Below are 20,743 nucleotides of genomic sequence, written 5' to 3' on the forward strand. Positions count from 1 at the left end.
ATGTCGAATAGAGGGGAACGATCACGTCCCTCGATCTGCTCGCTATGCCCCTACTTATACATCCCAAAATGCCATTGGCCTTCTTGGCAACAAGGGCACACTGTTGACTCATATCCAGCTTCTCGTCCACTGTCACCCCTAGGTCCTTTTCCGCAGAACTGCTGCCTAGCCATTCGGTCCCTAGTCTGTAGCGGTGCATTGGATTCTTCCATCCTAAGTGCAGGACCCTGCACTTATCCTTATTGAACCTCATCAGATTTCTTTTGGCCCAATCCTCCAATTTGTCTAGGTCCTTCTGTATCCTATCCCTCCCCTCCAGCGTATCTACCACTCCTCCCAGTTTAGTATCATCCGCAAATTTGCTGAGAGTGCAATCCACACCAGATTAGGTTGATTGGGACACCTGAAGCCAATCAAGGGCTAGCTGGAACTAGTTAAAAGCCTCCCAGTTAGTCAGTGAGGTGTGGATGTGTGTGTCAGGAGCTGTAGGAGGAAGCCATGCTGTTGGAGGAACTAAGCATTACAAATCCATATTAGATGCAAGGAAGGAGACCCTGAGGTAACTGTGAAGCAGATATTGAGTGGGGGCTGCTGTGGGGAAGTGGCCCAGGGAATTGTACATGTCCTATTTCCAAAAAGTCAGCTACCATAGCTGCTACTATTAGGGTCCCTGGGCTGGAGCCTGGAGTAGAGGGTGGGCTTGGGCTCCCCTCCCCATTTAATCACTGAGACTGGGAGACAACAGAGACTGTGTGAGGGAGGGTTGCTTCTCCTCACCTCCCTTGCTGGCTTATGATGAAAATGGATCAGTAGGCTGTGACCCTTGCCTCTAGAGAGAGAAGGGCTACATGGAGGGTCAGAGTGAGCCTCTGAGGCCAGTGAAATCTGCCAGGAAGCGTGGGACCCACTGAGACAAGGACAGAGCTTTGTCACTATATATATATATAAATATAATGAATGTATTGATTTTATCAGATAAATATCTCAGGAATGCATTGATTTTTATCAAATAAACATCAAATGAATATACTGATTCTATCAAATAAGTATGTCATAAATCAGTTGATTTTTATCAGATAAAAATTCACACATTTGTGGTAATATAAAATAATTATAGCAAAATATGTTGACTGTATCAAATATCTTACAAATATGTTGATTTTGATTTAACTATCTTAATTCAAACCACTCTCTCTCCCCCCATATACACCTATTTATCAATCTATCCATCCCCATACACACATCTATCTAAACCCATAAACACCCCGTATTCCATCTATCCAGTGGTGAGCTGGAGCCGGTTCGCACCGGTTCGCGCGAACCAGTTGTTAAATTTTGAAGCAGTTTTAGAACTGGTTGTTAACCCACTTCCCTGCAGGGGGCGCTGAGGTTTTGATGGGCTCCAGCCTGGAAGTGATGTAATTCCTCCTCCAGCTGCTGGGGTCGCTGCACTGCGGGAGCCATGTGGGCTGCCGCCTGGCCTTGGGCACGAGCCTTGTTGCTGCTGCTGCTCCCCTGGCCCTGGGGCTCCCGATGCTGCCTGGTGGGTCCCCGGCTGCTCTGCTGGGCCTGGGCTGCGTCCTGCTGCTTGGGCTGCTCCGAGCCGCTCTCCCCGTGAGCACCCACCACCCTGCCTGCAGCCAGTCCCTGACGCACCCCCTGCCTGCAGCCAGCCCCTGCCTCCAGCCACCCCCGCACCCCCTGTCCTGCCTACAGCCAGCCCCTCCTGCACCCCTGTCCTGCCCGCAGCCAGCCCCGCCCGCAGCCCCTGTCCTGCCCGCAGCCAGCCCCGCCCGCACCCCCTGCCCCACCTGCAGCCAGCCCCTCCCGCACCCCCTGCCCTGCCTGCAGCCAGCCCCTGCCGCACCCCCTGCCCTGCCCAAAGCCAGCCCCTGCCTGCAGCTAGCCCCTGCCCTGTCTCCAGCCAGCCCTGCACCCCCTGCCCGGAGCCAGCCCCTGCCGCACCCTGTCAGGGGGCTTATTCTTTCACCCATTTACTTCCCTGGTCCTTCTCACATGAACAGAGAGCAACAGTACCCGAAGTCCAAAGGTGTAAACAATTCGATGTTTATTGGGGTGAACTTCCAGCAAGCATGATTCCAGTTTCCTTCCTTAGTGTCCCCCTTCCCAGCTCTGACACCACAGAGCCTTACACCTGTGTCCCCGTTCCCATTCCTGCCCTTAGCCAAACATGATTCCAATTTCCCCACCCCCATTCCCTGTTCCCATTCCCCCCCCCACACACACACACTCACTTCCTGATTGACTGCAGACTATATAGTAAAACTTGAGTTCTGCTTAGCTATACCTTAACCAATCATTTTACCGAAATTTAACTAACCAATCCTAACATATTGTGACATGATTATTTAACCAATTATATCCCACCACCTTAATTAGTTTACACCCGGCAAAATTAATTAAAATTAATACAGCAGACAGAAAAAATCACAGAACCAGACAGAGATTATACAGACAAACAATAGCAAAGTGGGAACTATAATGACAAAACAATACAGAAGTGAGGATTTCACATCCCAGCTATTGATAAATGAGTTCTTGCCAGACAGAAAACTAACAACCTCAATTTCCTTTTACATCTTCTAGGCACTTCCCTTTCTCTGGAGGTGATAGGCACTATCAGGACAGGATTGTATTCCTAACAGCCCAATAGCACCTTATTTCCATGTGACTAGGTTGGAATGTGAGGATGTGACCGGTCGCTTCCAGGCTTATGGCTGCCTCTGCTGCTTAGCCAAAGGCCTTAGCCTAAGAACAGGGCCTCAGACTGTCACAGTGAGAGAAGGACCTTACAGTGGCAGACAGTGATTTTGATTCTTTCTTTTATACCTCTATAACTAGCCAAGTGACAAGAATACACCTAAATTCTTAGAGTATCGGCCTTTACAGATGGGCCTGAATATCTATATCCTAACACACCCCCTGCCCTTATTCCGGCCAACCCCTGCCGTACACACCCCCTGCCCTGCCCACACCAGCCCCTGCTGCACTCCCTGCCCTGCCTGCAGCCAGCCCCTGCCTCCAGTCAGCCCCTGCCCTGCCTGCAGCCAGCCCCGCACCCCCTGCCCTGCCCGCAGCCAGGCCTGCACCCCCTGCCTCCAGCTAGCCCTGCCCTACGCCCCTGTCTGCAGCTGGCCCCACGTCCACTGGTGCCCTGCAGTTCCCAGGGCAGTAACCCTGCACACCTGCTTCAATGATGGGGGCAGGGAGCAGCTGGGACCCACACATGTGCACACACTAGAGTGACCAGACAGCAAGTGTGAAAAACCAGGACAAAGGGTGGAGGGTAATAGGAGCCTATATAAGAAAAAGACCCCAAGATCGGGACTGTCCCTATAAAATCTGGACATCTGGTCACCCTAGCACACCCCCAGGGAGTGGCGGGGACCCACACATGTGAAACGAAGCTCATTTCTAGTTCAGGCCCATCTTTTTAAAAAAGAACTTTAGGCAGGGTTAACATACATCCATATTTTCCTGGACAGGTCAGGCTTTTTGGTTCTTAAATCGCCGCCCGGGAGGAATTTTTAAATTTTAAATACAGATGTATGGTAACCCTGTTGGTACAAAAAATACATACTGGGGCACATCCCTTAAATCAGAACTTTTTATAGGGAACCGGTTGTTAAGATTTTGGCAGCTCATCACTGCATCTATCTATCCATAAACCTATCACCACAAACACCCCTTTATCAACCCAACTATCCTTCATTCCCCCACACACCACTATTCTATTCTCCATCCATCCCCATAAACATCCTCTATCAATCCATCTTTCCATCCATCTATCCCCATACACACTGTTCTCTCTATCCATTTAGCCACCCCCATGTACACCTATTTATCTAATCTATCTGTTCCCATACACACTCTGTTATCTGTTCTCATACCCACCCCTCTCTCCATCACCAAATACACACCCTTCTATCTCTCTCTCTTTCCCTATTCCTATACACACTGATTGATCAAACTCCATGCACACCCCACTGTCTACCTTCTTTGCCTTTTGAAACTCCTATTACTGTAATCCTCCCCCGTCCCCTCCAGTGCTGCACCACTTCTGAGTATCTCTGAATCATCCAATGGCAGTCAGAGATTCCCAGCTCCGTTTCCTGTGTAAGCAGTGTCAGGATGAGCTCCACCCTGACATCTGGTGGTGAGGTGTGGCAAGGTGTGGAAAAGAACTTCAGGGGCCGATTTCATTTGCATAGGCACACCCACCCCACCTAGAATGAGGCCATAGCTGCCCAAATGGTCACTTTGGCTGCTGTGGGATCCCCAGTGTCTCTGTTATTGGGGCAGGAAGAATAAATTGTTATTACCCTGATTATGGGAACTGTGCTTGGAGCTGTACTTGGCCTTTTGTTATGATGGAGGGATTCACCATCAACTAAGTAGCACTCGCTAGGCAAGGGTCATGGGTTCCAAAAGTCAGTGAATTGAGAGAGGTTGGGGGACAAGTATTAATACTTGGTGGTATGGGCCCCTTGGTGAGGGCCTTACATGCTAATTGCACTTCCTCCTCTCTGCACTGTGGAATATCAGAGCTAATTTTGATTTTATTAGGAATCTGGTTACAGGCTGCTGAGCTCACTTTGGGCTAATGGGGCACCAGCACTGAGGCTCCCCTACTACAAGCTGAATTCACCTAAGAGCTGAAATCACTGAGTGCTGTGTTAAGTAGTGGGGGAGCCTGAAGATATATTGTGGAGCAGTTTGCGGGATGGCTGGAGCGCCTTGTGGACAGGCTGGTGGAGCAGTTCATAGGCCGGCGGGAGCTGCTGGTGGGACGCGGAGCAGTTTGTGGGACAGCGGGAGCTGCTTGTGGGCCACGGAGCGGTGCGAAGGCCTATGGAGCTGTAGGGCGGTCAGCTTCAGATCACGTAAGGTGCCTTTTACCCCTGCCCCCATCTCCACCCAGGTTGGGAGGTAAAGCTCTGCAGATAAACTTTTGAACTCTGGGGCTGCCCTGACCAAGGACAGAGACTTTTGGGTCATTAGACTTTTGGGACTTTGGGTGATTTGGGGTTGCTGGACTCAAGAACCAAAGGGAAAAGGACACGCCCCAATTTGCTTGGGGTGGGTTTTTGCTCATGGGTTGTGTTATGAATCCTGTTGGTGGTGTTTCCCCAACATAATGCCACATTGTTTCTCTCTGTTATTAAAAGGCTTTTTGCTACACTCAGACTAGGTGCTTGCGAGAGAGGAAGTATTGCCTCTTGGAGGCGCCCAGCGGGGGTGGTATATATTTGTCCCAGGTCACTGGGTGGGGGCTCGAGCCGGTTTGCATTGTGTTATTGGAATGGATCCCCTAGATACTGAACCCGGCCCTTGTTGCTGCCAACTCTGACGGGCAGAAGGGTTACACCTGCACTCCCATTTACCTGCACATCAGCCACCACTCCTCTGGCCCTCGGTGCCTCTCCTCCAATGCCCATGGAGTTCCTCCACTGATGGACTTGTCACCATGCATCCCAGCAATTCCAGGGACTTCTCACCCACCACCCAACACTACTGGAGAGGATCTAAGGAAGTCAGCTCTGGTGAGGTTGAGCCATCCCCACCATGGAGCATCTCACATGTGCATCTCCTGCCATCAAAGACCAGAGTGTTGGTATATCAGCTCCAGAGCTGGGTCGGGGAGAGACCCAGCTGGTGATTGCAAATTGCCTTGGGAGGAGGGCTGGGACCATGGGTGCTGTCATGCTCAGAGGTGCAGCTGCAAAGGGGATCATTATAGCAGGCCAACAGCCTCTGCAGTAATTAAAATCTGCTTTCTGTTCAAAGCTCAATTTTTCTAAGGCTACATCTGCTCTACAAGCTCAGGGTGTGGTTCCCAGCTCACACACACATACTTGCGCTGCTCAGCCCACTGATCTACAGCCTGAGAAACAAGGTGATGAAGGAGGCTCTGAGGAGGACACTGCTGAAGGAGTGGTAGGGGGTTCTGCTCTGGCCCAGTCTGCAGGGACTGGCAGGTCAGGAGGGTAGGCAAAAGGGTCTGGAGCCTTTCTCCTCTAGGGGTTGCTGACTCCAATCCTGCACGGGAACACACACAGAATTTTGCATGACCTCTAGGAGTCCCTCGTAGTATAAAAAATGCCTGTTTGACGATACAACCAGAACACAAATGGGAGCTGGGGGAGGTGTGTGTCGGGGGGTATCCTGGCTGGAAGAAATGAGCTCTGCCCAATGTGTGTGAATGCAGAGGACAAGAGAACAAACCGAGTGTGTGTGCAGGGAAGCTTGCTTGCATCTCTGCCCTTTTTGTGTACCTGTGTTTCAAGATTGTTACCTGGATAAATGTGGTATCACACTAAGATACAGAGAGCAAAGTTCTGCTGTCCTTTTCTCTGCTGGAAATCAGGAGCAACCCCAGTGATGTCAAGAGATTGACACCTGTGCAGCTGGGACCAAAATCATGGTGACATTATATTTGTATGTTACAGACCACACTCCCCTCCCACAGCCAGGGACAAAACCCAGGAGTCTGAGCACCACAATCTGCAAATGCATCCCCGAATACTCAAGGAGCTGACTGAGGAGATATCTGAGCCATTAGCGATTATCTTTGAAAAGTCATAGAAGACGGGGAGACATTCCAGAAGGGGGGAGGGATAGCTCAGTGGTTTGAGCATTGGCCTGCTAAACCCAGGGTTGTGAGTTCCCTCCTTGAGGGGGCCATTTAGGGATCTGGGTTAAAACTTGGGGATTGGTCCTGCTCGCAGGGGGTTGGGCTAGATGACCTTCTGAGGTTCCTTCCAACCCTGATAATCTATACTTCTAAGACTGGAAAAGGGCAAATATAGTGCCCATCTATAAAAATGATCTGGGCAAACTGGAGAAATGGCCTGAAGTAAATAGGATGAAATTCAATAAGGGCAAATGCAAAGTACTCCACTTAGGAAGGAACAATCAGTTGCACACATATAAAACGGGAAAGGACTATGAAGGAAGGAGTACTGCAGAAAAGAATCTGGGGGTCATAGTGGATGACAAGCTAAATATGAGTCAACAGTGTAACACTGTTGCAAAAAAAAACTGAACATCATTCTGGGATGTATTAGCAGGAGTGTTGTAAGCAAGACACAAGAAGTAATTCTTCCATTCTAGTCCACACTGATTAGGCCTCAGCTGGAGTATTGTGTCCAGTTCTGGGCACCACATTTCAGGAAAGATGTGGACAAATTGGAGAAAATCCAGGAACGAGGAAGAAAAATTATTAAAGGTCTAGAAAATGTGACCTATGAGGGAAGATTTTTTTTTAAAAAATGGGTTTGTTTAGTCTGGAGAAGAGAAGACTGAGAGGGGACATGATGACAGTTTTCAAGTACATAAGAGGTTGTTACAAGGAGGAGCGAGAAAAAATGTTCTTAATCTCTGAGGATAGGACAAGAAGCAATGGGCTTAAATTGCAGCAATGGGAGTTTAGGTTGGACGTTAGGAAAAAACTTCCTTAGTGTCATAGTGGTTGAGCACTGGAATAAATTGCCTAGGGATGTTGTGGAATACCCATCACTGGAGATTTTTAAGAGCAGGTTGGACAAACACATGTCAGGGATGATCTAGATGACCTCTTGAGATCCCTTCCAGTTCTATGATTCTATGATAATCTAACCCTCTAGACACTCCCCCCGCATCCCACCCCAGCCCCCTCTCCTCCCCCCGGTGGCCAGGGACAGAAATGAGAAGTTCTCTAACTCATCAGAGGGCTGAGATTCTGGAACAATCTCCCAATAGGAGTTGTGGTGGGCAAACAACTTAATTAGTTTTAAAGGAGAGCTGGACAAATATATGTGTGGGATTGTATGATGGGGTTGCTTGTGAGGACTTGGCAGCCCTGAAGGTCCCTTCTGATGTTTCTAAAAGTTCATGCTTAAGGGTTTCAGCTGGTCTTCTGCAAGGATCAGGAGGAATTTCTCTCCCCCAAAATATGTTCTGGTTTTTGGGAGGAAGCGGATGTGTGTTTTTTGTTGTTCTCTCTTTCCTGTGAAGAATCAGGGATGAGCATCAACAGCTGGATCTGGGACACTGGGGGTGGGGGATGAGGGGTGTCAACTTTACATATAAAATGATGGGGTCTAAATTAGCTGTTACCACTCAAGAAAGAGATCATGGAGTCATTGTGGATAGTTCTCTGAAAAGGATTACCCGATGATCGCCTGTTCTTTTCTTTCCCTCTGAAGCACCTGGAATTGGCCACTGTCGGTAGACAGGATACTGGGCTAGACAGACCATTGGTCTGACCCAGTATGGCCGTTCTTATGGTGACAAAGGCCCCAATTCCAGGGTCTGTGGCCCTAACATTCCGGGGTTCTTGGCCCTGTAACTGAGGTCTAACGTTCCACACAGAAGGTGATGCACGTAGCAGACAGGAAGTCTCGAGTTAATTCATGCTTCCCTCCCCTGCAGTGGGGGTGGGAGGAAACAACAGGTGGAGGGAGGGGCGTGAGGAAAGGGTGGGGATTAACCCTTAAACTGACGAAGGGCTACAGTTCTGCTTCAACCTGCTATCTCTAGTGACTTCCCATATCCCTCCTCCCCAGGGGCCAGGCCTATGATTCTCTCTAGCACTAAGGACCTGGCTGCGCTCATATTGCCCTGGTGCTGGACATGGTGTTGCTGGAGGTGCAGTTTGGGGATTGCCACCAGGTTACTGATGAGCACACCCCAGCTCTGCAGCATGTTATAGACAGTGATGGCAAAACAGGGGCCCTCGGAGTCAGCCAGGCTGAATGTGCTGCCAGGAAACCAGGTGAGAGCGTGAGCATGGTGCTGGGACAGGAGTTAGGGTGACGGATGGATGGCACTGAGGATATATAGATGGATGGATGGAAGGCCACACTGGTAGTCATGAAGATGGATGCATGGGCAAATGGAACTGAGGAAGCACGGATGGATGAACAGAGCTCAGGACTGACAGATGGGTAGCAGGATGGAGAGATGGATGGAGCTCAGAACTGAAAAATGGATAGCAGGATGGATGGATGGACAGGGTTCTGGACTGAGATGGATAGCAGGATGGACAGAGATCAGGACTGACAGAGGGATAGCAGGATGGACTGAGGTCTGGACTCACCGATGGACAGCAGGATGGATGGGTGACAGAGCTCAGGACTGATAGATAGATAGCAGGATGGACAGGGCTCTGGACTGACAGATGGACAGCAGGATAGATGAAGCTCAGGACTGACAGATGGGTAGCAGGATGGACAGGGCTCTGGACTGACAGATAGAAAGCAAGATGGACAAATGGATGAAGCTCAAGGACTGACAGATGGGTAGCAGGACTGATAGACAGATGTAGCTCAAGAGTGACAGATAGATAGTAGGATGGACAGAGCTCAGGAGTGACAGATGGAAAACAGGATGGATGGATGGTACAGAAGATGGATAGATGACATTAATAGAAAGCACTAAAGATGGGTAGACGGACAGGCTGGTACTCACAAAGGTACCTTCTTGTCCGTGGTGAGGCTGAAGACCACCCTACCCAGCACTATGGCCCCCGTGTTCACGCCTAGCTGCAGGGCTATCAGGGGCCGATGCTCCAGTGCTGCTTTCTGTCCCGAGGACCCCTGGTACTGCCCATCCTCACAGGGGCCCAGCTGGGATGGGTGCAGGCTTCCCAGCATGCTCTGCCACTTCTTACCCTTCACTTTGCCCTACAAGGGGAGGACGGATGGCTGGGTCACTGACTGAGACATGCCTCCCTGTAGACCGGGCAGGGAGTAGGGTGGATGCTCTACCTTGATCTCCAGGAGGCTGGTGAGATGCTCCAAGAAATCCAGGAGCTGCTGCTGGCACTGCCGGGGTTCGGGTCAGGCTGGATCAAGGGCTGCTGCATGGGAAAACCCCTCCAAGGCCTCTGTGTAATTCTCCTCATATTTATGCAGCTTACCCAAGAGAAACACAGCACAATGCTAGGGTTACAGCAGCGGGTTTTGGAGCCAGGACTCCTGGGTTCTGTTCCAGGCCTGAGGTGGTCTAGTGGGTTAGAGTGAGGGGGCTGGGAGCCAAGACTCCTGGTTTCTATTTCTGGCTCAAGGTTGGGGGGAGGGGTCCACTGGGTTAGAGCAGCATGTTCAGGAAATCAAGATTCCTGGGTTCAATTCCTGGGTCTGGTAGGGAAGTGGGCTCCAGTGGTTAGACCAGAAAGTAGCAGTGACACACAGACACCCTGAGCAGGGCTCATTTCTTCCAGCAGGGGGCAGCAGGCACACAGACATAGACACACACCCAGAGTACATCACAGTTCTTTCTAACTCGATGGCCAAACAGAAAGCACCCCAACTGAGCCCTGGCCCTGCTCGGTGCCCTCTAGAACCACACAAGGGCACTGATGCCGGCACTGACTCCCAGGGGAGAGTGATCCCTACTGAGCCCCCATGTCTTTCAATCACATTTTCTGCTCCCCTCCCTCCCACCTTCTCACCGTAGCTCTGTTGAGGTACAGGTCTGGGTTACAGGATGCTGTAGGATGCATCCAAAGTCAGAATACCCCCTACTGAGCCTCCCACCTGCTCCCTGCATCACAGCACCCCCTAGTGTGGTGCTGGAACACTGGCACTAACATTGGCTCCTAGAGAAGAGTGCCCCCTACTGAGCCTTCTGCCCTGCTCCCCGCAGCACAGGGCTCCCTTGCAGCCAGTAGAAGACAGAGCAGCACCTACCCCCTGAGCATAGGCACTTAGGGCCTGCTGGGAGATATTGGGATTCTGGCCTGTGTTGAAGAACAGTGAGAGGTTGGCATTTCCCAGGATGTCTGTGGCAGAGAGACACAGAGGTTAGCACTGAGAACAGATGGACAGAAAGCATCAAAGAAGATGAATGGCTGGCTGGCTGGCTGAAGGGGTATAGCTGAGGATGGAGGATTGAATGGATGGCTACAGCTGATGATGGGTGGAGGGATGGCTATAGCTGAGGATGGATAGACAGAATCATATAGCTGAGGGAGATGGATGGATACAGCTGAGGATGGATGGTGGGCTGGAGAAATATAGCTGCGGATGAATGGATGGACAGAGGCATATAGCTGGAGAGATATAGCTGCAGATGAATGGATGTACAGAGGCATATAGCTGAGGATGGATGGTGGGCTGGAGGGATGGCTATATCTGAGCCTGGATGGATGGAGGGAGGGAGGGATTGCTATAGCTGAGGATGGAGGGATGGCAGGACACTGAGGATGGAGGGTTGAATGGATGGAGGGATGGATATCACTAAGGGTGGAGGGACATAGTTGAGGATGGATGGATGAATGGATGGACAGAGGCATATAGCTGAGGATGAACGGGGTGATGGATGGATGGCCATAGCTGAGCATGGACGGATGGATGGATGGAGAGAGGGATTGCTATAGCTGAGGATGGGGGGTGGCGGGACACTGAGAATGGAGGGTTGAATGGATTGAGGGAAGGATATAGCTGAGGATGGAGGGATGATGGGACATAGTGAGAATGGAGGCCTGAATGGAGGGATATTGCATTGGCTGAGGTATATTGTCCTCCCCCTAGAGCCAGATGAAGGGCAGGAAGTTGCAGAGCATGCTGGGAAGCCTGAGCCCCTCCCAGGTGGCACTACGTGGGGTCCCAGTGTCCCTTGGGGCAGGGAGTGGGTGGGAGTGTTGTCTAGGGAAGGGAAAGGGGCTGTCACTCACACCACAAGTGGCTGTCCTGCATGTCCATCTGGACAGCCAGCTTGGCCTGCTGGATGCTGTCCATGACATTCTGGGTGTGCTGCTCTGCACTCTCAGCTTGCAGCTGCTGCAGAACCATGGACAGGTTCTTCAGCAAGACCTTGTTCTTCCACTGTGGGGGTGGACACGGAGCCAGGGTCAGCACCTCAGCCTAGCCTTCTGCCTCCCCACCCAAACCTCTTCTGCCCTGAGTTCGGCCCCCTCGGCTCGCCCTGTAGGCCTCGCCCAGCTGATTCCAGGCCTCACCACCTCTGGGTCTAGCTTCACGGCCTTGGCCAGCAGCTCCTCAACCTGGGGGCTGTAGTCAGGTGTGATGTTCAGAACCTTCCCCTTCAGCATCAGCGCCTGGGCCGGGCCCTGGGAACAGCTGGAGAAACAGAGCCATAGAGGGAGGGCACAGCCTGTGGTACAGCTCCCCTCCAGCCCCAGGGCAGGGGACTGGCTGGCTCAGGAGGGGGAATGGGGCACAGGGCCTATCCCCTCTAGGGGGCGCTGGCCGCAATCCAGCCCCAGGGAAGGACACTGGTTGGCTCATTGGGGTGAGGAATGGGGCATGGGGCCTTTCCCTTCCAGGGGTGTCAGTTCTAATCCATCTGCAGGGGGCCCCAGTTCTGTCTGGCTCCTGGGGGTGGGGAATGGGATGCCAGGTTTTCCCCTCTAGGGCAGGGGTCACATTTCCCTCCTGTACCCAGTTGCCATCTATCTCTCCCATCTGCTGTAGTGTCTTCTCTGTTTCCTCCAGCACGTCCTGCTGCTTTCTCTCAGCATCCTCCACGCCATGGCTTTCAAAGTAGTGATCCCGGAAATAGTACAGGTCATCGACCAATTCCTGTGGGGATGAGGGACAGGGATGAGACAGAGGTGAGAGAGGCAGGGATGAGAATGATCACATTGGTAAACTACACCCTGGTTGCACTGACTCAGGTGGCCTGCAGCCTGGTGCTTAAGGCACTGGACTGGCACGAAAGAAACCTGGATTGAAATCACAGCTTCACCAGAGACTCTGCATGTAACCTTGGGTAAATGACTTAGGCTAGGGATTTCAAAGGAGCCTAAGGAAATAAGACCCCAAATTACATTGCAAGCCAGTTGGAATTGGGCTCTTCACTCCTTTGGCCTCATTTGCAAATCCAAGTCACTGAATCTCTCTGTGCCTCAGTTTCCTGCCCAGATTGGGATTTTCAAAGCTGGTGAAGGAGTTCGGAAATCAGTTCCCATTATTAGATGTATTATGATAGTCATGGCCCAGGCCCCCTTGTGCTAGATGCTGTGCAAACACAGAAAAAAAGGCTGTCCCAGCTCCTAAGAGCTAATTAATGGAAATCGGGCATCCCAATCCATTATGCAGTTCTGACATCATCAATTTCAGATGATGAGCTCTTCGGAGAGGGACTGTCTCACTGCGGGTCTGTGCAGCATCCAGCACAATGCGCCCTCACTTTGGTCAGGGTCTTGGCAGCATCTGGCACAATGGGATCCCAATCTTAATAGGGGTCTGGGTGGTACCCGGCCCAGTGAGGCCCTGACCACATCTTAGATATAATTTGAAGGCATTCAAAGTGCCCAGAGGATCAATCTGACCCATTTAAATATGAGCCCTATCACCTGGTGTACAGGCCTCACACACTTCAGCCTCTCTAACGCTTTTCACCACTATTATTATTTATTATTTGTATTATGGTAGCACTTGTCCAACATCAGGGCCCCTGTTGTGCCAGGTGCTGCACAGGCCCTGACCGAGATCAGGGCCTCATTGCGCCAGATGCTGCACCAACCCCAGCCGAGATCAGCGCCCAGGATTCTCCTGGGTGCTGCACAGACACAGTGGGAGACAGCCCCTGCTCTGAAGAGCTCCCTGTCTCAACAGACAAAAGAAGGATTATTATCTCCATTGTATAGACAGGGAAAGTCAGTCACAAAGGTCTAGTGCCCCAGGCTGCCTTTTAAAGCCCCAAATATCAGTGATCCCATCACACTCAGACCGCTCCCTCTCCCTATGCTAATGACCCCTTTATTGTGATTTTAATTAAAAATCCAATACACAGTTTACAAATGTTACAGCCCACAGCATTTTACAGGTTGTTTCATAGACTCATAGATTTTAAGGGCAGAAGGGACCATCGTGATCATCTAGTCTGACCTCCTGCACATCGCAGGCCACAGAACCTCACCCACCCACTCCTGGAATAGACCCTTAACCTCTGGCTAATGTAGTAAGATGAGGCCCTGAAACATAAACCCTTGTATCAGAGGCCCAGTATGAGGCCTACTGCCTGAGCCAAAGTAATTGTTAAGACTTTGCTAACATAAAGCAAAGCTAAGCTATGAGCCAGAGGCAGGCCCTGCTCACAGAAGCTGGCAAGAAGGCGGCTGATGTTGCAAAGACACACATACCTAAAAGGTACTGGACACTAGAGATATAAACATATGCCAGGATGATACCAGAATACTCCGAAAATAACACATTCCACATAGAACATGGTGACCCATCCTAAAGACAGGGTCAAAAGAATAATATGATGGATAGAGTTGTTTTCATTGAAACAACATGTACAAGGTGATAGGTGGCACCTTACTACATAGAGGGGTTGTACCTCAATACGTCAGGAGTGATGTGTAACGGTGATGGAGGTGGATCCAAGGTCGAGTATGGGCCAATTCATCAGGAACAGGGGCAGTAGGTTTCTATAATTTTTGGTGGTGCACAGAACAGGTCCAAGTCCTACCCCACCCCCAGCCTTGTAAACCAACGTGCAGTAACTCCTCACTTAAAGTCGTCCCGATTACCGTTGTTTTGGTGATAAGGTGATGATCAATGAAAGCAGTGGCTCTCAAACTTTTTTTTCCATTGACCACTTGAAAATTGCTGAGGGTCTTTGCGGACCACTTAATGATCTTTCCCAACGTTGTTTGTACCATTAGCTAACCATTGTAAAGCGCTTTGGATAAAAGTGCTTGTCACACGGAGCCTCCTTTCTGTGAACAGACTGTCTGCAGGGCAAGAAGCTTCACAGCTTCGAACTTCCTGGGTCTGACCTCAGAGCATTCAGCATCCCCTTCCTCACCATGCACTTCCCACAGTAAGCCCACACAGGCGGGGGTCTCGGGAAAGCCAGAGGGTCCTGCACCCCATCTCCACAGTCAGACATGACTCTCAGCCAGCCAGTAAAACAGAAGGTTTGTTAGACGACAGGAACACGGTCTAAAAGAGAGTTTGTTGGTACAGAGAATAGGACGCCTCAATCAGGTCCATCTTGGGGGCAGGGAGGCCAGACCACGTCTGCGCCTCCCTCCATTTCCCCAAGCCCTTACACCCCCTTTCCTGGGGAGGTTTGAGAATAATATCCTAACCAATCAGTTACAAAGTGAACACAGACCCAAATCTCTGGATCTTTCGACACTGAAAAAAAAATCAATCAGTTTTTAAAAGAAGAATTTTATTTAAAAAAAAAGAAAAGGTAAAAATCCCCTCTGTAAAATCAGGTTGGAAGATAACTTTACAGGTTAACAAAAGATGAACAAAACACAGAGGAACCCCCTCGAGCCTTAGTTTCAAAGTTACAATGAAACAGGGATAAACCTCCCTCCAGCAAAGGGAAAATTCATAAGTTGAGATAACAAAGATTAAACTAATCCACCTTGCCTCGCTCTACTTACAATTTCTGTAATATGAGAGACTGGCTCAGAATGGTTTGGAAGACATGGATTGATGTCCAGTCCCTCTTAGTCCCGAGAGCAAACAAATACAGAAACAAAGAACCCAAAACAAAGCCTCTCCCCCGCTCCCCAGATTTGAAAGTATCTTTTGTCCCCATTGGTTCCTCTGGTCAGGTGCCATGCAGGTTATTTGAGCTTCTTAACCCCTTACAGGTAAGGAGGAATTTTAGGCTACCCTTATGGTTATGACACACACCCCTCCAGTCATGGGAGGGAGGGTGGGAAATGAAGCTGTGTGTGTGTGTGTGTATGGGGTGGGGGAGTTAGTTGGTTACAGTTTGTTGTAATAAGCCATAAATCTAGTGTATCTATTCAGTTCATGATTTTAGTGTCTTGCAAAGTTATGAATTTAAGTTCCCAGGCTCATCTTTTGACAGGGTTGTGCAGATTTCTTTTGAGAATGAGGATTTAGAGGTCAGATGTAGAGTGATCGCTTTGTGAAAAGTACCATTAAACAATTACAATCCACACTTGATGGGGATCACATCCTGAAAGAAATCTTTCCTGAACCCCCACTTCTGGCTTTCAAACAACCCCCCATCCTTTCCAAACTCATCATCAGAAGCAAGTCCCACACAGATCAGGACACACCAACTCAAAGCCGCATCAGACCCTGCCAGAACAACAGATGCAAAAGCAGCAGACATATCTCCTCTGCTACAATGAGCAATACTTCCCCCAACACACCTTTCAAGATCCATGAGTCCTATCTGTGCCTATCATGACATGTGGTGTACCTCATCCAGTGAATCAAATGCCCAGACAACAGCTATGTGGGTGAAACCAGACAATCACTATGCTCTCAAATGAACTGACACAGAAAAATGATAAAAGACAAACACTGTATCACCTCTGGGTGAACACTTTTCACCAAGAGATCACTCTATAGCAGTCCCTTGAAATATGTTAACTACTTATGCTAAACAATCTGTTCCACCTTGTATTTAGCTGACACACTGAGTACATTTCCCAGTACTGAAGAAGAGCTCTTCTGTCTAAGCTTGAGTCTCTCACCAGCAGAAGATGGTCCAATAAAAGATATTACCTCACCCGCCTTGAGTGATGGGATCCCCGGGGTACAACCTGGAGCTGTGGGACTGCTGCGTCCCCTTAAATATCCAGCCTGGGCTGTCTCTCACAATACTATGCCAGTGACAAGCAGCAAACCCCTCCAAGTGCTGTGATCACTCAGCCATCAGCTTGTGCAGACACACACCCAGTTAAATTGCATGAATGTTCTCTAAGCCAGTCATGAATTATACAGAGAGAGGCACCAGCCAATCACCCCAGCCTTGTACCCTAGAAATATACTATCTTACACCTCTCAAGACTCCCTTGGACAGTGCAAGCTCATTAATTAGTTGGCCCTTGTGAAGCTGAGCTGAGATTCCCCAAGCACTTGAACCAAAACCATACTGTTTTAAGTAAAATATAAAACAGATTTATTAACTACAGAAAGATAGATTTTAAGTGATTATAAGAAGCAGGCATAGAGATCAGAGTTGGTTACATAAGAAATACAAATAAATTTGCAGTCTAAATTCTACAAATGAAGCAACATTTGAATCAAACAGTTTCTCACCCTAACAGATGTTACAGGCAACTTACAGTTCTCTATAAACAGGCTGGAATCCCTTCCCAGCTTGGGACCAATCTTCCCCAATTCAAAGTATTTGTCTTCCAGACGACCTTCCAGGTGTTGAGATGGTGGATGAGAGAGGCCAAGTGGTGATGTCATTGACCCTCCTTATACTTTCTCTCCAGGTGCTAGAAAGATCCTTGTTGTGAGGTGGGGTCGGGCAGTACCCATTGTGTACCTGCCCTCTGAGGAGTCTCTGGGAGAGTGGATTCTTCTTGATGGGCCATCAACGCCTGTCTGGCCAGCGATTGGTGCCCCTTTGTTGTTACTGAAAGGCCAGCTGTGCCCATCTCCCAACCTCACTATATTTCAGTAACACATTTAGCAATATTTCATAACATCACATACAATGATAGTACCCACAATTCAACAGGATACTAATGTTCAGCAGATCCAGACTTCTCAAATGATCCCTCCCAAGGCACACTTTGTACCAAACACAGCATCCTCCTATCCCAGTGATGAATAGGGGAGTCCAGGGTGCTATTTTTAAGGTACAGAGGGTCACAGCTTGTCTTTGTAATATTCTGGGACCAGCACAGCCACAACAGTGCACGACACTTTTTTTTTTTACAGTTTCCATCTGCCGGTTTTCAGATGTCAGTTGCCAAAAATCAAAACATTTTTCATTTTTCAGTTATTTTGATGAAAAGTCAAAATCTTCTCTCCCCTCCTCCCCCTGCAAAATTCCAACCATCTGTATCACTCTTAAATTTATATATATATGTGTGTGTGTGTGTGTGTGCAAGCACGCACATCTCTTGTACACTGCATTTCTGTATCAGGGCCCACTTAGACCCTCCTTCTTTCACAATAGAAACCAGATTGATTGATCCTCATTTCATTCAACTAGTCTGACTTCTTTGTGAGGGCCAGACATTTCCTGACAGCTTTTCTCAGGGCCTCCTTGACCTCTCTGTTTCTCAGGCTGTAGATGAGGGGATTGGCCAGAGGAGTCAGGACTGTGTAGCAGACAGAGAACACTTTGTTCAGGGCTCTCAGGTTGCTGGATTTCGGTAGCGTGTAGACAATCATTATGGTCCCGTAGAAAAGTGTTACCACGATAAAGGGGGGGGGGAGCAAGTGGAGAAGGCCTTTTGCCTCCCGGTGGTGGAAGGGATTCTCAGCAGGGTGCTAACGATACAAACATAGGCTGTCAATGTTAATAGAAATGGGGAAACTGCATCTGGGAGGAAAATATATAAAGAACCAGCATCATCTAGCTGGTGTCGCTGCAGGAGAGCTTTAGCATTGGGGTGAGATCACAAAAGAAATGGTCCATTACACTGGGGCCACAGAAAATTAATTGTGACATAAAACACATTACTATTGTACAAGGTAGAGATCCACTTATCCAACACCCAGCTGCTAGCTGGAGGCACAACTTGCCATTCATACAGGTTCCATAGTGCAGTGGTTTGCATATGGCTAAATACCGATCATAAGACATTGCTGCCAGGAGAGAACACTCTGTAGTTAGAAAACAAAAGAAAAAAAAACTGTGTCATGCAGCCCCCCACAGAAATGGTTCTGTCCCCAGTCAGGAGACTGGCCAGCATCCTGGGCAGGAGGGCAGAAGTGTAGCAGGTCTCCAGGCAGGACAAGTTCCCCAGGAAGAAGTACATGGGGGTGTGAAGGTGCTGATCAGTCACAACCAGAACAAAGATGAGGATGTTCCCTGCCATGGTCCCAATATAGATCACTAGAAAAACCAGGAAGAGACGGATCTGCAGTTCAGAAGAGACGGATCTGCAGTTCAGGGAGATCCCCAAACCCCAGGAGGATGAATTCTGTCACATCTGTTTGATTTTCCGCATCTCCTTTCTCCATGAGCTGCATCCTGTGATCGTGAAAAGTAATGAACATCGAAAGATTTGGCTGTACCATGAAATTAGATAGATTTCCATCTTTTGATCCCATAAGAGTTCCCACTGCAAACTGAGAGCTGGGTTTATATTCTCTCACAACATAGAAACTTCTTCACTTCAGAGAGCTTCCCCCACACCCCAAAGAGCTGTCACCCAGTTAACTTGCCCCTCTTCTGCCCCATACCCCAACTTTTTCATTAATTGATTCTTAGATTTAAGACCAAAAGGGACCATTTGGGGATGGAGGTTGGCACAACTAATTAAAAGAGCTTTAAACTAGAAACTTGGGGGAGATGCTCATGTAATCTCCACGCTTGATTCTAAGATTGAGAGGGCGGAAAATCAAGTCAGAAAGGATACAGCAATGGAGAAAGGAGCCACAGTGGGTCGGAGAATGGACATTCAGAGGAAGGATAGTGCTGATACCAGTCAGATAGGTGACACTGGAAGAAGAATAACTGTACCCGATCAGGCAAGGAACGTGGGTGAAGCCAAGCAGCACCAGATAAGATGTTTGTACACCAACGCAAGGAGCCTGGGTGACAAAATGGATTAATTAGAACTACTGGTACTGGAAGTGAAACCAGATATTATAGGGATAACAGAAACATGGTAGAGTAATAATCATGACTGGAGTACAGGTATTGATGGGTGGGTGCTGTTCAGGAAAGACAGAAATAAAGGCAAAGGTGGTGGAGCAGCATTGTATATTAATGATGAGGTAGACTGTAAAGAAATTAGAAGTGATGGAATCGATAAGACAGGGTCTGTTTTGGCTAAAATCACTTTGGGGAAGAAAGCTTCTGGAGGTTCTCCCAGGATAATCTTGGAGTCTGCTAATGACCACCAGGATCCGATATGGATAGAGACCTCTTGTTAATGTTTGTAATGAAACAAATACTACTGTGAATTGTGTGATTAAGGGAGACCTTGATTTCCCACATATAGATTGGAGGACAAGTGCTACAAAAAGTAATTTTCCCTCTGCTGATACTCACACCTTCTTGTCAACTGTTGGAAATGGGCCACCTTGATTGCATTGGCCTTGTTGGCACGACAACAGTAATTTTCCTTTCCTTGGTATTCACCCCTTCTTGTCAACTATTGAGAATAGGCCACTTCCACCTTAATTGAATTGGCTTGTTAGCACTGCCCCCCCCCCACTTGGTAAGGCAACTCCTATCTTTTCATGTGCTAGAATATATATTCTGCTTACTCTATTTTTCACTCCATGCATCTGATGAAGTGGGTTTTAGCTCATGAAAGCTTATGCCTAAATAAATGTGATAGTCTCTAAGGTGCCGCAAGGACTCCTCATTGCCTTGATACCTCCGTCAGGGTTATTATCCTGAAAAAGAAGAGCCAGAGAACCCACTAAGAACTTTGCTATGGCTACTAATTATCACATAGAATGGTGATGTGAAGCAGTAGATAGATAGATAGATAGATAGATAGATAGATAGATAGATAGATAGATAGATAGATAGATAGATAGATAGATAGATAGATTCCGATTTTCATTACATTGATGTAAACCTAGAGTAACTACAGGAAGGCAAAGGTGAATAGGTGAAGGTGAAATAGGAATAAGGAGATCACAGTGAGGTGAGGTGAGGGAGGCAGGTGGAGACGGCTCTATGCTGGCCCTACTCCGAAGGGATTCTCAGCACTGTTTTTTAGATCTGAACATACGACACAATTATAAAAGCAAAGCAGATTAAACCTAAAAGCACATGAAGAGAAATAACAACAATTTCACCGAGGTACGAGTCAGAGCAGGTGAGGTGGAGGAGCTGGAGT

The 20,743-nt window shown here is 48.8% G+C and overlaps 2 pseudogenes; both read right to left on the bottom strand.

The window, feature by feature from the left end:
• Positions 1-8,523: 8,523 nt before the first annotated feature.
• Positions 8,524-17,302, bottom strand: LOC140898156 (tetratricopeptide repeat protein 5-like; annotated as a pseudogene).
• A 622-nt stretch (positions 17,303-17,924) lies between these two features.
• On the bottom strand, positions 17,925-18,914 carry LOC140898178 (olfactory receptor 6N1-like; annotated as a pseudogene).
• Positions 18,915-20,743: the final 1,829 nt, after the last annotated feature.

Source organism: Lepidochelys kempii, chromosome 14 (genome assembly GCF_965140285.1).
Source record: "Lepidochelys kempii isolate rLepKem1 chromosome 14, rLepKem1.hap1, whole genome shotgun sequence".
NCBI classification, from domain to species: domain Eukaryota; kingdom Metazoa; phylum Chordata; order Testudines; family Cheloniidae; genus Lepidochelys; species Lepidochelys kempii.